The sequence below is a fragment of the Gordionus sp. m RMFG-2023 genome, chromosome 1 (genome assembly GCF_954871325.1).
Source record: "Gordionus sp. m RMFG-2023 chromosome 1, tfGorSpeb1-WG-v2, whole genome shotgun sequence".
NCBI lineage: Eukaryota > Metazoa > Nematomorpha > Gordioida > Chordodea > Parachordodidae > Gordionus > Gordionus sp. m RMFG-2023.
The window spans coordinates 16,317,272-16,326,315 of NC_088775.1; the positions used below are offsets into that span (position 1 = coordinate 16,317,272).

The 9,044-nt window shown below is 24.6% G+C and overlaps 1 long non-coding RNA gene across 1 annotated transcript; it reads left to right on the plus strand.

Annotated features, from left to right (window-relative positions):
* The first annotated feature begins 5,449 nt into the window (after window positions 1–5,449).
* Window positions 5,450–5,843, plus strand: LOC135922440 (uncharacterized). Its single transcript, XR_010570905.1, has 3 exons — window positions 5,450–5,487; window positions 5,534–5,632; window positions 5,673–5,843. It is a non-coding gene; the product is annotated as an uncharacterized LOC135922440 (long non-coding RNA).
* The last annotated feature ends 3,201 nt before the right edge of the window (window positions 5,844–9,044 follow it).

The window sequence follows — 9,044 nt, forward strand, 5'->3', positions numbered from 1 at the left end:
GAAAAAATTATAAAGTGGCTATAGCGAGCTACCTTTTTTTGTAAAATACCGGTTGCGATATCGAGCTACTTTTAAATGTAGGGTTCAACAACACTGACCCACACCCTGGTATCCCCCAAAATCTCACCTAAATAATTAAAAGTTAGAAAAATAATTATAGAATCTTTGTTTATTCAAAATACACTAAATTTTTATTAAATTCATAAAAAAACCTTAAATAAATAAAATAAAATAATATTTTTATTATTACCATCATTAAAAAAATTAATATTGGGATCTGTAGTCTACGAAATAATTTTTCTAGCATATCAATATAAAACGTTTGTTACTACAAAGTTGTTTGCTGAAGAATGTACATTAGAAAAGCGAACATAAGATATTTTTGTCAAAACTCCTTTAATTTCAGATATCTTAAGAATAAATTTTAATTAAATATTAAAAAAAACGAAATAATAGAAAAATGTCATATACTAATGATCTCTATTACTCGCCATGGGGTGATTACTTAAATTTGTCATTTTTGCTTGGATAGGAGATGCTGCCAGTTTAAAGCAATAGAAGTGAACAGCAACGAATGTTATACACCACGAAAATTATAATAATGTTCAATCAATTTTTGTGTCTTAATATTTTTTTTAGTGTTTAACAAAATACAGTATTTCCATAAATCTATTATAAACCCTACGATTTTTTTGTAGCATAACCATAGGCTAAACTCTAACATGATTCGCGAGATTTAACTGAATAGTTCGTTTAAAACTAAAAGTTACTTACTCTATGCTTCGCGGAGTCTTTTAGATTTTGCCGAATATAGGGAGTTTGGTGTCTAATATAATATAGTATATTAGAACAATTTAATATAAACCTAAAATATTTGTATAGCATCTTCTATTATGTATTAATACCATGAGGTATTTAGACAGAATAAGACAGAATTTTGTTTTATTTTATTATCATATTTTTTAAACCAAAAACAATTTTTCTTTTTATATCTTTTTTTTAACAATAAAAAAAATAACCAATTATGTGAAATACAAATTGATATTAAAAAAATGTAACGTTAAAATGATATAAAAAAAATATTAATATAAAATTTTAACCGATTAAATTTAAATACAAATTGATATCAAAAAAAATGTAAAGTTAAAATGATATAAAAAAAATGTTAATATAAAATTTTCACCTAAAGGTATAATCTCTATTATTTAACAAAACCATAACTCTTGGTCTGTGGCTTGGTAATAAGCCTTAAAATTCGCTTATACCAATTATAGCAGGTCTAGTGTCTATTAAAATAGGACAATTATTTATCAATCCAACTGCTATTACAATACACATACTTGTTTTATGAAAAAAACATCTCAAGCTAGAATAAACACTGGTTAAATTTGCTAGCCTGAAGCAATAATAACAATGCAATTAAAGTCCCCCAGGCCCACATCAGTTTTTAACCAAGGATTTTGCACCAAGCCAGGATTAAATTGAACCCCGTAGGATTGTTACATAATTACTAAATGAAACATCCTATACCTTTAATAATAAGAGCACAAATAAGTTTTTTACTGCATTTTTTGGATTTAGAGGAGTCTATTTTGTATACCCTTAGAAATATCAAAATCCCGTAACGTCACTGGGGTAGGAGGGTGGGGGGGGGATCTCAGGTCCTCAAGTCCTCTGAAAAATTTGAATAGCCCCCTGGAGGAAATTTTTTAATGGCTCCTTAATATCCACCTGAACTAAAAATAAATTTTATGATGCCCAGTGAGCGATTTATTTTATAATTATATTAAATATTATATAGATATGATTTTATTATTTTAAAATTAATAAGATTATTTAAATTTTTATTAAATGAGTACTATTTTAATAATTATGTCAGCTTGCTATCAAATTCAGTGTTAAAAATGGAATATCAAAATCACTCATAATGTCTAAATATCAATTTAGCATTAACAGTTCAAGCTTAATTTATTTTTATTATTTAAATAATTATATAACCCTAATTAAATAAATATAATCATTTATTAATTGAAAATTAACAAATTTAATAATGTAATTAGCCTAATTTAAAATCACTAATCAACTATATAATTCATTTATAAATAAATTATCATGACTCTTCCTAAAAATACTTCCAAGATTTCTTTATAAAAATTAAGTAGACATTGTAGTAAAGGAGTAATTTATTGTAATATTTTATTTACATATTATGTGTTATATTTGTCAGTTACTAATGATTATATATATGGATCATAGGCGTAGACAGGATTTTCATAAGGGGGGGGGATAATTAAAAAATTACTGGGGGCTTCGCCTCCAGATTTCCTTTTGTTACTTTAGTCTATATATAGTCATAAAACATTTTTACAAATTTTAATAAAAAAAATAAGCCTGGAACAAATATGAAATATATTTTTATTAGTTTATATAAAATAAAAATATAATAAATTACTTGTATTGTATATTATACCTTAATATAAAAGCATGGTATTGATTTATTCCAAACAATTATAAGAAATTTATATATAAAAAGTAAGTAGACATATTGTTGATTTTACTCTATTATATAGAATTAGTTATAAAATACTAGGTAAAATTCCACTTTTACAGACATATTTGACAGTTATAGAATATATTGCAGTTAATAATTTAACAAATTTTACTAATCAATGCTCTTGTTATTAAATATAGCAACAATTTGCATTCAATTATTTAACGCCATCTATTTATTATAAGTAAAAATGATATTTAAATTTAATCTTCATATTATTCATCCCACAATGTCTTTAAAAGATATTTTCTGATGTCCTTATCAATATTTTATAGTTTTCTGTAAAATATATAATTCGCTATATTGGTAAAAATTACTTGATTGTCATTTGATAAATAGATATACTGTAAATCTACGACATATAATATTCCACTGTTTGTATTGTGCTTTAATATTTTTTTAATTTATGATTTAATTTTATCAATAGTTTTATAATTATATTTTACTTTTATTAAGATAAATAAATTAAAATTACTCACTTTATAAAAAATTATATTTGATATATTATATTATTTAGTAATTTTATGGATCTATTATTAATAATTATAATACATTTCACTTCTGTCTTTAGACTTATCTTTGGCTTATATTCCATTTATTAAAAAACATTTCTGGTTCATTTTATATAGTTATAAATTTATTTTCCCAAAAATCTATAAATTATGATGAATAGTTTTATAAAAAAATATCAACTTTTACATTCTTTCTTTTAAATTATTATTTAAGATATATGCATACATATTTGAGGGTCAGGGAGTGGGGGGAGGACTAAGGGGGATATTTTTTATTAGCTAAAAATGATATTTACATAAAGTGATAAATTTCTGAAGGGGGGGGGATTTCCCCTTGCCCCCCACCCTGGCTAAGCCTAGGATATGGATATTTTATTATACGTTTTATAATGTATGATGAGTATAATAATAATGTACGATAAACTTCCTAATATTTTATATATACATTTATCCATATATATTTCCTATTGTGAAAATGAAGGAATAAAATGTTAGAAACCCAATTGTATAATAATCCTCTATTATATAGCATTGTTACAAAATATTAGATAAAATGCCACTTTTACAGACATATTAGACTGTTATAGAATATATTACAGTTGATATTTTAAAATTTGCTAATCAATGCTATTGATAATAAATATCATTCAATTCTTTAATGATATCTATTTATTTTAATAAAAATATTATTAAAAATTAAAAATCTTATTGTTCACCCCAAAATAGATGTAATCCTCATTAGATATTTTTTTCCTTCTCTCTTTTTAACGTATTTTTAGGAAAATTTTTTCTTGAAAAACAGTTTTGAGTAAAATTTTTAATATGAGTATATTTTTAATTTTATTAGAAACTACTATTACTTTAAGACATAATTTATCTACTAAAGGTAGTGCGACAATAATATATATATCATAATTGTTTGCATTATATCACTCCTTATTTCCTAGTATTCTAATAGGATATTCCTGCGGTGTAGATAACTAAAGGCTTCAATATATTTTCTTACTTATTTCTTCTTAAGATTTTTAATCATAATAAATTATAGATGAGTTTACATTGTGAGTTTCATGGCTATGACTGCAAATTAACTATTGTGGCTATGTAATTAAATATTATTACTTATGCTGCTGATAGCCTTCTATTGCATAATTTAGAATAGCAATAATGATCAACTGTCTAGTTAGTAGTTATATATATATCATTAAAAATGGAAAATAATCTTTTATAAATTTATCTTCTCACAAGAATTTTCTCTATTATTTATCTAGCTCCCATATTGTCATCTAGATCTAACCACATTTTAGTTCTATGATTTGGATTAATCGTTTATATTCTCTTCTTCAAGAATTATTGATTTGGTTTACAAATTTGTCCTTATTAGTCAATTCTATAAATTGTCTAAAATGGTAACACAATATATAAGTTTAATGATCTTTTATCAATTTAGGTTGCTAAGAATTATATTGCATTGTGTGGTTTTAAAACAATTATAAATTGAGGTTGATCTATTTTGTCACTTATAATTCATTAGGCAAAAATTTTTTTAAATCCGCAATTGAAAATATTTAATATTGTAATATATGGATAAATTTTTGTATTAAAAAATATTGTCTTTAGAAATGTCTTGCATTGTTTTACTTTCATTATTTATATGCATAATAAATGACAAATTCAGAATAATTGTTCAGTTTAAAAATTTCAATTAAAAAAGATAATATATTATTATGAAACCTGGCTGAAGGCTGGGCATTTAGCTGTAGTTATGAGAATCGTGAATATTATTATATTACAACCAATGATAATATCATTGATTACAACTCAAAAAGAGATAATTCTATCATGAATTTCTAGAGATTTATGTGATTGTTGAGGTCAAGAAATTGTATGATTTTCTCACAAGCCTCTACTTTCCCCGATAAACAGATAGGTGCAATATTAAATAGGACTGAATTGAGGATTACGATAAAATAACCGTTTTTATTCCACTTTTGGATTTTATTTTGCCTAAAATTAATAAAAGATTGGTTATATAAAATATCATTTTTTATTATATTTTAAAATATTTTACAAAAAAAAGTTTAAATAAGTAAATTTACCAATAATTTAGCTTATAGCCGCAAGCAATGTCCACAAAGATAAATATACATTTTAAATAAGAGACAACTAATATATAAAGTAGTATAATATTACTACAATTATAAATATTTCAACAAATCTAATATATTATAGAGATATTCAATGTGAGCTAAAAATTTAAAAATATTAATGCACCTCTTTATATAAAATCAACCTTTAAGCTTATTTTCTCTTTTGTATGCTTTTTTGCTTATGATTGACTTCGACAACCAGTAAACATAAGGTTGACATATAATTTTTCATTATCATATGGCATTACAAGTTTCAAAGTCGAAATTATGCCAATATGTAAACATATTATATTTATAATGATAAATTCTTAATAATGATTCAGGAATCAGATATAGTTCATAGATGCTTTAAAAAATATGATTTTGACAAGTCAAAATGTAGTAAAGAAATTTTAAATTATAATACATGTAAAAAATTTTGGGTAAATATACATAGATAAACCATATTTAAAAATATAATAGACGCATGTTGTTAATGAGAGGCGAAGAAAAGACCAAAAGCCTTATGTTCCAACCGAGCAAGAAAGAAACCAATTAAAAAAAGACTTCATCAAAAATGAAAAATATACATAATTTTATAATAAATTTTTTTTGTGAAGATAAATAACAATATACTATTTAAATAAAATTTTTGCAAAGATTTATTTATTAAAATACAAAAAATTAATAAAATAAAAATTGATTTTTTTAAATATTCTATTAAGAATTTTTAACTGCATATATAGGTAATAATAGTATTGATTTTTAGACTAAATCTCAAAAGTCAAAATTTATATCAGTTCATAATAGATTTATTGAATATTTTTAAATCATGGTTATATTTTATTAATTGACACAAATGCTAAAAAAGCAGAAATAAGAACCAAACAAAATATTGCTTAAAAATAAAAACAATTTGAGAAATTGATTTTATTATAAAATAAGATTATATATAATTTTTAATGTAGTATAGGCATTTTTTTATACAAATTATGTTGCTCTATATGATTAAATTTTAGTTTAGCTTTATATAACCTTAATTTCTATATTCTTTTCTATTTTAAAAATCTTAATTTTAATATATTTTTTTAATTTATAGGTGTCACATTCAGCCTAGAAAAAATATTTACTCATAAATTATCAATTATATACTGTCTCAAAAAAAATATGAAAAACCCTCACATTCTGCATGCTCAAAACTAATATATACTTTGCTAACATATTTTTATCAAAACACATTGGGATATTTCTGATCATCCATTGTTTTCTTTTTAGAACATTCTTATAACTGTTTGTAAAATTTATGATTCACTTTGGTTTGGCATTTTAAAAGCCTTGTAATTTATCCCAAGCTTGGCCCATTATAAGTATTTCAGGCAGTGATCAAAACAATGGAATATTTCTGATCATCCATTGTTTTCCTTTTAGAACATTCTTAAAATTTATGATTCACTTTGGTTTGGCATTATAAAAGCCTTGCAATTTATCCTAAGCTTGGCCCATTATAAGTATTTCAGGCAGTGCTTCAGCCTAAAATAAGAATTTTGGGTCAAAAAAATTTGAATTTGACTTTTAAAATGTATCAATGCAGATTCTAAAAATTGTGTTTTAAGAAATAGATATATTTGTGTCACTTTGTTGTAATTTTTTAATGAATACATATTAGAGGTCTGCAATGGGTAAGTTTTAGCCCATCTGCCCATACTTGGATGGGTGTGGTCAGGTTTTCTAAAATATTTTCAACATTGGATGGGTGGCTGTAAAAACTTTTTTAAGCAATGGGCAGGCATGGCCGGATAAATTTTTAATTTTTTTCAGGTGGAGGTGAACAGATTTCAGTTACTAAATATTAGTGATGTGAAGCAACGTCGTAAAGGAATAACATTCGTTTCCAGAGGTAACGAGTAACGGTAACGCGTTTCTTTTTTTGAGTAACGGTAACACAAAACGTTACTTTATATTTTTTATTAAAAAATATCAACAAAAAGCACATATTTTATTGTATTATAAAATTTTTTTATTTATTTTTTAATTCTTAATACAAATAATTTAAGCCGAGTTTTAATTCATATCAACCTTTTCTTTCATTTTTATTTAAATTCTTGTTAAATTTTCTTTCGAAATTAATAATCAATCAAAATTCAAAGTAAATGTTATAAAGATATTATTATTCTTATAATTTATTTTAAGAATATTATGTCCATAGTACTTCTTCAGATGAAGATGATTTAACCCTTCGCTCGTCCCAATTTGAAATATATTTTAAACCAATAAAGAAAATTAATGGAAGTCTACACTTTGTAAATGTAAATATCCCAACACAAATATTTCAACCTCAATGTCCAGCAGTTCAAACTTAAAAAAGCATTTCAAGGTAAAAAGATGAATTTTATTTAATAGAATAATATTCTTTCATAATATTTTGAAAAGCTTAATCATGGAATTAATAGGATAGGGCCCATTCCTGTAAAAAACCAATCCGGTCTTTTTACTTTTTATTTTATGTTATTACATTTATTTTACATTATTATAATATTTTCTAAATATATTTTTTTTAAACAATGCAAATGCACAACACCCTCTAAATTTTATTCTTTTTTAAAATAGATTTATAGTATTTTAAAAGTTTTTTTTATAAAAATAGAAAGGAACACCCAAAGTTTTAATTATTTTAAATCTTTTTAAATAATAACGCCACTTTTATTATTTTTACCTTAAATAAAAGAATTTTTATATGGTATCTGAATTATGGAAATATTTTACAAAAGACAAAGATAATTTTGCAAAATGCGTTATCTGCGGAATCATCGAGTTTACCTTCAATACGGCAGGAGATATAGATACTCTATATCGTAGAAGCTTATTTCCAGAAAATCTAGAGACTCGTATTTATTTTAAAAAATCTAATATAATTTTATATATTAAATACAATTTTATAATTCATATCAACATAAAATGGATATATTATCAAATGTATGTTTTTTTAATTATAGTCTTATTGTAGAAATAAAAAAATTAAATTAAATGCATTATTTGATTTTTTGCATAAAAAATATTGATTTCTTAATTACATTTGGTTTGAAAGGGGGTGGTGAAAAATCAATATAAATATCGAATCGGTATCAGTATGGATCGGTTTTGAAGTAATATCGGATAGGATAGGTGAAAAATATGTGGATCGGCACAGCCCTAAATATAAGCAATAAAATTATACTATAGTAATTGGCTGGGAACCAACATTAAAAACCCAAGATTAACAAAATATTGGTATTGGTACAAAGTATTATATTGAGTTTTTTATATCTTCTATTTCTGACTATAATTGTTAATAAATTTAAAGATTAAAATAATGATTTTAAAAAACTTTGTTTAAATAATATATATATATATGAAATAGTGGCGTAGCCTTGCTTTGTTGTAACCATAGGGAAATTTTGTAGCAAGGTTTTTAAAGGATGCCCTTCCTGACATCAACCTCTTTAAGTGGTTTTTACACCCCGTCGAGGAGACGGTGATCCTATTCTAGACCCACCAGTTTACGGGTGATCGAGTTAGGGTTGCGACTTGGAATGTTGAGAGTATGACGAGAAGAGCGGGAGAAGTCGTCGATGTATTGCACAGAAGGCATATAGATGTGTGCTGCATACAGGAGACTAGATGGAAAGGAAATGGGACCAGAATGATTGGCAAGACTAGCGAAAAGTATAAATTCTTTTGGCAAGGAGGTAATGATGGTAAGGCTGGAGTTGGGGTATTGGTTGCGGAGAAATTGGTAGACAAAGTAGTCGAAGTGAGAAGGCTAGACAACCAGATAATGGTTATCAAGATGATTTTTGGTAGAAAGCTACTCGACAT